Here is an 11,157-nt window from a genome sequence, read left to right as displayed (position 1 = left end):
ACAAAGTGTTTCATCTTCTTCATTGTCTTCAGAAAGATATTGTAACTATATTCACTAGTTTTGCCATGTTTATTGCTTAAAGCACGTGCCATAATCAATATGACAACACAATTAGGTTTAATTCAACTGGTTATCAATATTATTAACACTTAAATGAAAAAAAAAATAAAATAAATAATGGTACTCATCTTTCCTGGTAATCCATGTTTTCTTATAATAAAACTTGATAGCTGACCAGTTCGATGTCCAAATTTGAAGATGAACCAACCTCGTGCGCCCTGTACGGAACACCGTTAGCGCTAATCATCTTCCGTACACGTGCGGAGGATGTACTTTTCTTCAATTTTCTCAAAACCTATTGGTCCAAAAGACATCAAAGTGTGGACTGTGCAATAGGCTTTCACCCAGAGAATGGTCACACAAACATGCTTGTCTTGGTTTCAGTGACGGAGAAGTGGTTGTTTGAATGTGGAAAAAGGCGAAAAGTGTATGGAACATGGTTAGTCTACGTTAGGGACCCAAATGCAAGTAACAGTTTTATTTGAAAACACAGAAGAGAGAAACAACAACAAAGAGAGGCTGAGTGGCTGGAAGTCTGAAGATCACAAGAGGAGGATGAAACTGTAGCAATATCAATTCTGATGAGCGGTATTAACCAATCATCTGAATATGCTTTCAAAAGTATCATTCAAATTTTGACAATAATGATTTTTAATTCTGCTTACATTTATATGATGTGGTATCATCCGCCATCTTCCAACAATTTAGCCTCTCCCCTTCTGCAACAATCAAATCTGTGACCGTTGAGTGCGTGAAGTGTTCAGCATTTCACACTTCTTTTTAATGGTTAAATAAGTGCATCATCCGGGTATTTGAAGTGCACTTTCATTGTGAACAGGGCCGGCACGTCCATAGAGGTGACCTAGGTGGCCCCCTAGGGCAGCAGAATAGAGAGGGTGGTGTCCCTGATACTACCCTTACCACCCACGCCATCAGTTATATCCATGTCTAGGGAAGCAGAATAGTGAGGGCAGCGTCAGTAACACTACCCTCACAACCCGTGCCCTTAGTTATATCCGTGTCTAGGGCGGCAAAATAAGAGAGGGCAGCGGTCGCAACACTACCCTTAACACCCACGCCCTCAGTTATAAACCACAACCCCCCTTTCACTTTAGGGTTGAGGGCGGCGTGGCCGTCCTTTGCCTAGAGCGGCAGTTCAGCTTGCTCCAGCTCTGAGTGTAAACGCTCTACTTATACAACAAAATGGCATAGAATAATGCAAGTATGCGATTTGGGACGCTGCTAAGGTGTCAATAAACATCCAGCATTACCATGTTTGAGCCGTAAGTGAGACAAACAAAAAACAACAGCTTTTGAAACAAAGCTGCATTTTTTTACACAACCACCTCATGTGGCACCTTCAATAAAACAAAAAATGCATGTACACACACACACACACACTGGTCTATAAATATTGTTTTTTAGCATCTGTGACATTGACAATTTGGTAACACTTTATAATAACTCTACACTATGAATAATTTATTAAGCATTAGCATCTAAAAGTGTCATTTATAAAGGATTTATAAAGCATAAATAGTCCTCACTTCAGATTAGGTCACAAAAACTGCATGAAGTTGAGTTAATAAAGCATTTAATGATAATAGTAACCATTACTTTATGCCTGAATAATAGGATATATAAATGTTGATTTCAATAGTTTATTAATCATTTACTAATTTATTCTGAATGATCTTAAGAAAACACTAATCTTAAAGGGTTATGAAACCCCCTCGTTTCAGCAGGGTGTTTTCACACCCTTTTTTGGAAAAAGTCAGAAAAGTGGGCGTGTCCAGCTCTGTTTAGGGGGGAGTGTCGGAGGAACTAAAGTGGGATGGTGTGGGAGTGTCTATTTGGGCACGCGCGAGTTTCAGAGTCGAAATATACACACACACACACACACAGGAGAAAGTGATGGTGTTTAACCTACATGGACATCTGTAGTTGAATTATTTGCCAAATTATTAAATGGTGGACTACTGCAGTTTGGCTCTTTCATTCAGGGAATTCATTCATGTCCCTCGCGAAAAAACGCGATATTTGATTCGAGGAACTGCTCTAAGCGTGTATTTTTCATGCAATGTTAGATACCGCACGGCGAATGAGAGAAAAAAACCCTCCGCATGTTCCGCAAACTTAAGATGCACACAGCAGGTAGTGTCAGAAAGCCGCGTGTGTTATTCCGGTCACAAAATGCGGTGAAAATCCTACACGAGGTTAAAGTTTGGTTGTGGTGCTAACATGTTTACACTCGGTGCAATAGTTTGTTCGATACGAACAAACTGAATAAGCAAAGAGCACTGGTCGCTCACTTACCAAATCTGTAGAGACAGGACAATCACCAGCAACTAGAGCCGCGTCTTTATTAAGAGAAGACTACAAGCGAATCCGGATCTCAGCGTTTGCAGATGAGAACAGCTCTCAGGTAAACAATGTTCCTCCTTAGACACGCAAGTTATTGTTGTCGAGCGTCACGTACACTGTAATCCACGCTTGACTCCAGTTGAGCTCTCACAGAGAGAAAATGAAAACGAAACTTAACTGCAGAAACTATAAAAGCAACAGTTCACGCTTGTTTTGCCAATACAACGTGGTGTGTCTGTCGTCTAAACACTGTGACAGTAATGAATATTAATGAAGTTGCACAATAGAGCGCGCTGATTGGTTTGAACCAAGCCTTACTCATGCAATAATGCAACACACTGTAAGACGTAATAAGACACAGACGTCCAGTCTGCACGCTGAAATACAACGCTATTATGTCATGACAGTGACGCAGCTTTAAAAATTCGTTTCAAACCGGAAATACGAATTTGCTTGAAATTACGCAAAAACAACCAATTTACACTTTTTAGTGAAATATAGGTGTCCTAATAGTGTTTTTAGCAGTATGGGACACATATACGACTGTCAACAGCTCAAAAAATGTGTTTTGGTGTTTCGTGACCCTTTAAATGCAAATGGTTTGTAAATAATGCAATACTATATTTAGTAATGAAAAATTAATCATTAACAAAGTATGAAAGTACAATTATTAAGCACATTATAAATGTGGTTACAAGAATACTGCATTTGTAGCTGCAGTTATAAACTGCTTACTAACGTTTATTAATATAGTTAATGCTTAACAGATAATATATTCAGATGCTAATGCTTAATAGATTTATTGTGTGTAGTAATTTTAAAGTGTTACCGAGTGTAACATGTTAAAATGTTACTCTTATTATTTTCTGATTTCTTTATTTATTTTCTTGCATTGTGTTTTGTTTGGTATGTGGACATGTTATACTGTTTCCGACCTCCAGGGGCAATAGGTTGATTTGCTTCTATATAAAAAGTCACTTACCATAGAGTAAGGGGGAGTGTTAGGTAGAGTGGCCACCACATGGATCACTTTCGCTACCGGCCTACACTTTTAGTCCAATGGTTGAGAACCTTACACGTAGTTAAAATAAAAAGTGTTCATTTGATTTCATTTGTTTTTAGAGTGCTTATTCAGTACGGGCAAAATTCTGTAGACCCCCCTCAGAGCAATACCAAATCGAGGAGAGGTGTTGATAGTGAATTCAGATGCTAATGCTTAATAGATTCATCGTGTGTTGTAATTATAAATTGTTACAGAGTTACCTTAAATGTCCCAAGTTAAAATTTAAAATTAGTTTTTACAAATATAATTTTAATATGGCATTCTGAATAACAAGTAGTATTTGGTAGGATTGGTTTGGATTAATTTCTAGTGATTTGTTTTTAAATTGACATTTTCTTTTACAGATAAGTACTGAACATCTGATGAGTTCAAATCCACATTGTTTATGGAATTCCCCAAGCTAAAAGATTACTCAAAGCATACGGAGCTACGAGGACAAAAACTTAAGTAATCTTCTGTACATCAGAAGGGTATACACCACATTTCCTTCAGAACACTGTGGAAATACATGCAGCTACTGTATATGTTCCTTCTCTGCAGAAAGATCTTGACATAGTAGATGTAAGAACAGGTAAAACTACCTGCAAGGCATTTTTGCCTGACTCACTTCCGCCGGTGCCATTTAGGCTGGCTGCGGGGTCATCATCTGGGAGCCACCCCTTTAGTCCCGGAACATCTCCACAGTTTTTCAAATGTAATCCACTAGGATTTTGGATAAGAGATTGGGTCAAATATTAATAATGGGTTTTTCCAAAGAAAAAATGGATTACATAATCGGATTAGATCACGTAATCTAATCTTGAATTTGATTCTGTAAGGTCCAGAAACATGATGACCAATGTTTTTGCATTGGTCGACTAGACCAAAATATCTGACCGGAGGGAGGTTATAGCAATTTGCTGTGGAAACTTTAGCTGATGATCAAGCTCTGCTCTCAGCTCCCAGTTGCTTCCAGGTGACAGCAGCGACATCTTTGTGGTGCTGCTAAGTGCCTCTGCAAGTCTCAATGACTTCTGCTAGTTTCCACAGGACTTGGTCGTGACGCCGTCTGTATCTTCCTTGACTCAATGTTGCCTTGCAGCTGGCCAGGATATGTCTTAAACTAGGATTCGGATGGCCACAGACCTGGCAGCTTTCCTCTGCGCCATACCAGAGATGCAGATTCTTGGGGCTTGAGAGAGTGTCATATGTTACCCTAATTAGCAAGCTCAACCTTGCTTGTGGCATTCTCCACAAATCCGTCCACTTCACAACCCTGTCAACAACAGCCACTCAGGTTGTCCATCTCCCTTGTTGGGATGAGCCTACAGCCTTGATCTTATAACTTTCTTTTTCCTCCCTCAGTATGTAACTGTAAATGCTTCAAGCCTGCTGTCATTATGTTTGAAAGCAGTTTTGACAGTTCTTCCTCTGCTTGTTTCAGAAATCCTGTGAACCCAAATGTGGATCTGAGGCCCCTGTACAGGGCATTTATTGCAATGAAATATTTACCCATGCAGAAATAAAGGACTCACAAAATACAGTTGTTGCATTAAAGCAGGGCTGAAGTACAATGCTGTAGCATTTAATATCATATATATGACCTGTATATGAGCTCAAACTGGTTTTTAAAACAATAATTAAAAAAACAACACAAAACATTAATGGTTATATAAAAGTGCAATTTCCTTGTTTGCCCTCTCTCAATAAGAGGGACCAAGATCTCACATTTTATTAAAGAGCCTTTTATGGGTTTTTGAAAATGCCCTTCCAAGCAATGTGTAAAAGCTGTGATGTTTTCACTCACAGTGTAAGTGAATGAAAACGTCTAGCTGATGTTTAAATCCGAAAGTGCACTGTGTTAAAAACTATCGATTCTTAAACCAAATAGTCGACTCAGAGTCAAATAAAATAATCGAGTTGGGTTCCGATCTTTTGCCTTAACACTTCAACGTCGATACGGTACATTACCAAAAATGTAGTTCCAGTTTCGGTAAAATGTGAACGCATCTTTCCCTTCAGGCAGTAGTGGAGCGCAGTGGATCACAGGACTGATCATAGCAGAAAGATGACGATCACTGACAGATGGAGATTCAGCTGTGGGGAATAAATAAGGGTTGAAGTTCGTTTTCACAACAACAACGCAGTATTGCCAATCTAGTGCTGTGTTTGCTCCTGTCATTTGTCAGATTTATTATACAACATATGCTGCAACGTGGGATTCAACGGCCGTTTGCTTTTGAAGGAAGGAGCAGTAAAGACTATTATATATGTGTCTTTGTCAGACTTTGACAGGAACTTTGTCAGAAACTGTTACAGTTCATATGGACCAGTTTCTTCTTCCTCCAGATCATAACATGTATGTGTCATTGAAATTGTTACCTCATTTTTTGAAGTTTGCAAAATATGTGTTTAGTTGTATTTTTGAAGTTTTAATCAACCCCCGCTGCTAGTAATCACTTATCTATTAGAGATCAGTGCTTGTACTGTATCTGTCAGGTTAAATATTTTTGGGCTATTCACATATTGTGTCTAAAACCACATTGACAACGCAACTAGTGCTTCTTCCTTTACCGATTTAAATACATTTCTGAATTGGTGATTTTCTGCCGTTTGTCGTTACTATGGCCACCAATAGCTGTTCCAACACATGCGCGGAGCAGTCAATTTTCGAAATAATTCAACATTTGCCACTGTTTTGTACTTGGGGTTAGGGTTAAGAGTAAAGTAATATGCTAGTGTTTAACTGCACTGCTTTAATGCATTCCTGCATTGGGCTCTCACATACACATTAGCTGCTACTTCATAGTCGTGGTGGGCATTTCTATCTGTCTCATGCTGAACACAGTCGACCAATTACAATAGACTGGGTCATCGGACCAATCCACGCAGATTAGCATTGTGCTAAGGAGGGGTTTGGGAACAAACGAATCGCTGAACGAATCATAATGGATTTTTTGGGATAATTAGGTAAAAATAAATGCATATTATAAGACATGCATATCAGCATGTTGGAGACCCCAAAACCAAAGTATATAACCTTTAATATAGCAAAATAGGGGCTCTTTAATTATGAAATTTTAGATTTTAGTCCCCCTATTAAATCAGCAGTCACTGCAGAGTGAAATCACAAGTGTACATGTAAATGATAGGCATTTCTAATAGCTCATATGACATGTTAGCTACCTTTTTGCAAATATAAATTCATGATGTGAAAACAAAGAACCACATGCAATAAAGTACATTTAAGGATTTTAAATGTACTTCACTGAAGGTGTTTCTTTGCCTCTTCGTTGTGAATTTAAATTCCTTTAATGCATGGCGATCTGTAGATTATCCCTTACTTAGTCATATCATTCATTTTTATGTTTGTTATATTGTTTTTTTTTTTTATAATTTAGATCCGCAGAAGACAACAGTGCTGGAGGAGAGGAAAACAGAAATGGCAGCAGTCAGAACTGTAACAGGCAGGGGACTGTTGATATGTAAGTTACTGACAAATTACTTCCAAATTGTTATATATTACAGATTACTTGTTACTGTTATTTTAAACTAATCCTTTGCATTTCAGTTTTACTGTCTCACAATTGAAATATATTACATTACTCATTATATATTACAGTACTTACACCCCGCTCACACTATAGAGGCCTAAAACATTCCCTCATTCACTGTCTGATCAACTTGTTAGTATTTGGACTCTTTTCTCTGACATACTTGTCCAGGTTCTAAAAGTAAGTTTGAGAAAATTAGCTTATCGTGGAGGACAATTGCCAGGCCCATAGAAGTAATCCAAAAAAAAAAAAAAAAAGCAGACGGATTCAGTCTTTTTTTCTGTATTTTCTAAAAGCAATGCAAATTAGATTATTGTAAATTTGACTGAATAGTAAAATTTACGAATTACTTTTAATGTGTTAACATGAGATTTTTTTATCAGACAATATCTTTTCTATTCTACACTGTAGAAATTATTATATTTTAAAAGGGATTATTTAATTATGATGATAAAGAAATTTAAACGTCAGTGCAAATTATTTTGACTCAATAACTATTAAAAAAATCTGTTGTGTAAATGTGACATGTTTCTGTCAGACATTACATGTTCCATGCATACTGTCACTATAAATAAAAGATATTTTGGAAAGATTTGACATGTAGCCCATCACTTGGTTTGCAAAACTTGATGTGGTTCTAAAAAGTTTTCCCACCACTGCAATACTCCCAACACTGGTCAGTGACAAGGTTAGAGAAGAATACAGTAGTGGCAAACAGCAACATGAAGAGCAAGTTTTAGGACAGCCATGTCATGATCTGGCTTTTGAAGGGACAAGTAACAGCAGACCAGATAGCAGAGTTTCAAAAGTCAGTGATATGGAACCCAAAGGTCTTATTACAGACAACTTAAATTAACAAAGTTCTTGTAAATATACTTTTTTTTGCAGAATTTATACAACATATATACATACATTTGAGTGGAAAATAGAGCCTGACTTTGTCCATGCTGCTTATATTTTTAGACATACTTAAAAAGCCCAGTTGTCAATTAATTTATATGTTATAATATTTTTAGTTCTTGCATTATTTGTTTATTGTATAGTAGATGTTTTGTTTATATTTAATTAAGAAGTTTTACCTGCAATTGATTTACAAACAAATCTACTTTAAAACATTTTGTCTCTCGAGCATCCGCTTGTTGTTTGTAGCTTTAGCCTGCTAGCACAGCTAGTCAACTAAAGCTACGACTTCTTTCATTCACTCATTTCCTCACTTACTAGCTTTGCTTTTCACCCGGTACAATGTCGCTTATGGGTCTGTTCCTGAGTGCAGGAGAAGCATCGATGGAGGCGTTGGAGCTGAAAGCAGTGGAGTCCCAGATTCGTGGCCTCGCCGGAAACAACGGTGTGCCCCAAGCTGCAGCTCGCTCATCTGAGGTAAGTGTGCAATACAATCACAGCACTACATATACGTATGACACCCCCTGCTGATTCTCTCCTATTTCTGCACGCACTGTAGCTCCAGTCCTAGAGCATTCCCTGGCTCTGGTAAGAGCAAACAGTTGTTTATTTGGCCTTTGGGCGAAGGCCTGTTTTATGCCACTACGAATGCAAGCACTGACAAAGCCCTGCAACAGGGTTTATTTATTTCTCGATTTATTTTATATGGACTATTTTTGAGCTTTTCAAAATTAACTTTTTGTTGTGCTGTTTCTTTGAGTTTAAAAAAAGAGCAACAAAAAGCTTTATTTTTAAACAAACCTCTATTTCTTTTGGTTGTGTATATTTGTTTGGTTAACTGTATAATTTGGAAATGTAATTTTATACCAGATTGGTTGTGTTTATTATTTATATTAATTTCATGTTATGTTTTTTTTTTTAAGGTCAACTTACAAATTAGAGCAATCTAATTTTTAAGAATCCAGGGCCCTTCCCTCGCTATAGGAAAAGGGTGTTACAACTGAAAGTAGAAGATCAGCCTGACCTTGTAGTAAAGATGGATCTACCTAAAAGTCAAGAGGAAAGAGAGACATAGGCCTGCTGACATTTAAAAAAAAAACCAGATGTCTACCTGAGCCTGTCCATTGTGTGTTTTACTTAGTGTAAGGGTTAATTTAGCCAAAATTACAATAATTTTTCACTTTCCTGTCTTTTATAAAACAATTAAAGCATATGCATTTTATGTAACAATGCGATGGTGTGTTAAATATAATGAGATTTTAATGTCCTTTAAGAGATCATGTTTCTTAGTTTTCTCTTTATATTACAAATTTAGAGTAACTATGATATAATCAGAGTAATATTCTATTTCTTGTACCAAGGTGATTCTGCCTTTGAAGATGGTGTTAACTGACATTTTTTTCTCCTTATGTCGAGTTCAATATGAATTAAGTTTGAATCTTGGTAGGTTTATTTATTTTACATCATGGTATATGCAGGAATCCTAAAGGTAATATCAATACTGTATCTTTTTAAGACTTCCTATAAATTTTTTAACTCAAACAGTTGCTAATAAACAGTTCTAGTTATAAACCAATGGAGCACAACCATGCGGCAGAACTGATGCTTGGAATTAAACAAAGCTTGAAAGAATAAATTAAACTAAAGGCAAGATTTATTAAAATATCGGACACATTTACCTTTACTATCCCAAAAACGAACATGTACGTCAAGCTGCTTCTTCCTGCTTGACTGATTGAGAGATTTGTCGAACATTAAAACAAATGAGCCAGCTTTGTTATGGCAACGAGCTGCTGCTTAAACTAGGGTGCTAGCCCAAATCACGTGATGAAACCACTTTTGTCCTTGCCACAGGTAAGTCTTAGAAATTTCAGAATCCAGAAACCCCGACGGGAAAATATCTGAAATGTCTTCATTTGAGATCAATAAATGGTGATTCAACACAGTGTAAAGTGCCTAGACAACCTCCGCACACATTGAGGATGTACCGCCCATAGCCACCTTGATGTTTTGACAAGTTTAGCTCTTATGTTGGGTAGTGGTTTGGCTGGTGGTGCATAATAACTAGTGATGAATGGTTGCAGCTGTTCTCTGCTGCCAACAGCAGTCCTGTGGCTAGCACCCTGCATGTGGGAAGCAAATATATGTTGTATAGTCTCCTTGTTTTTTCTGTGATTTCCAGTTTTCCCAACAAATTCTCAGTGGCTGTACTTATTTTTAACCTTGATCTTACTTTGTTATTGTTGTTGTTAGAATAATTACAAATTGTGCCATTGGTACCGACAAATCTAATGTAAAACCAATAACAATTTAATGTACAAATATCTCATCCTATAGCTTCCCATACTCTGTTAAAAGTGATTAGTTAACTGCATTTAAAAAGGTGAGCAAAATTCTACAATTGTAAAAATTGAAGTTAACTTAACAGTTCCAAGTCACAATGGGTTTACTTACATTATTTTTAAGTAGTCAATACGTACGGTAGGCCTTGCGGTTGCTTTCAGCGTCAGGCTTCAGTCACTGTTTAAACTTGTCTTTCTCTAACCAGGAGCACGCTAACTTATTTATTATGACACTGTTATAAACTGTTTCTTTTCAATTGGTTGAAGTTTAAAGACTGTTGGAATAAAAAAAAAGAAATCTTCTATTTGTTTTACTTTTATTGCATTCAGGAGCCATGTGCACCCACTGGCAGGTAATACCTGCTGCTGACATTTTATACAGTATTATCAAAGCATGTTAAATATGTATAAAATATGTAATATGTCAACATTAAATAAAAAAAATACATCAAATGATAAATAAATGACAGAAAATGGAATAAAAACAGACAGATCTCTAAAAATTACAAAAATAAAAATTGTGGACAGTTGAAATAAGGCAAATGAGTTAATTGATCATTTCTAATGGTGTACAAATATTTTGCTGCCAGTTTAAATGTAATTTTGTCCTTTGAGTATATAGAAATGTTAATCTGAGTTGTTTAGATAAGAGAATTATTTATTTAGTGTTTCTCTCACTCTTCAGGCTGTGCACGTTATTGTGTATGAACTTTATGGACACTCAATAACTCAGTCTACACATTAGTCCAGATGAACACACTCAACATCCGCTTTTATTTTCCACGCGCACGCACCACATGCATGCGCACGCACTTCCAATAAATCTACTAACATGTTGAACACAACACACGTACTGTCAGCTGTAAAGCCAAGTGAAAGCAAATCAGGCTAACAA

At 36.9% G+C, this 11,157-nt stretch overlaps 1 long non-coding RNA gene across 2 annotated transcripts; it reads left to right on the top strand.

Annotated features, from left to right (window-relative positions):
* Window positions 1-4,581: 4,581 nt before the first annotated feature.
* LOC141375555 (uncharacterized) lies at window positions 4,582-10,793 on the top strand. Of its 2 annotated transcripts, XR_012383980.1 has the most exons (4): window positions 4,582-5,825; window positions 6,868-6,951; window positions 8,294-8,397; window positions 8,844-10,793. It is a non-coding gene; the product is annotated as an uncharacterized lncRNA (long non-coding RNA). The 2 variants fall into 2 exon arrangements; XR_012383979.1 differs by lacking the exon at window positions 4,582-5,825 and having other exon boundaries at window positions 6,708-6,951.
* Window positions 10,794-11,157: the final 364 nt, after the last annotated feature.

This window comes from Danio rerio, chromosome 8, assembly GCF_049306965.1.
Source record: "Danio rerio strain Tuebingen ecotype United States chromosome 8, GRCz12tu, whole genome shotgun sequence".
Lineage (NCBI taxonomy): Eukaryota > Metazoa > Chordata > Actinopteri > Cypriniformes > Danionidae > Danio > Danio rerio.
Note: the sequence above shows the minus strand (reverse complement) of the source record. Positions and strands in the feature narration are given on the sequence as shown.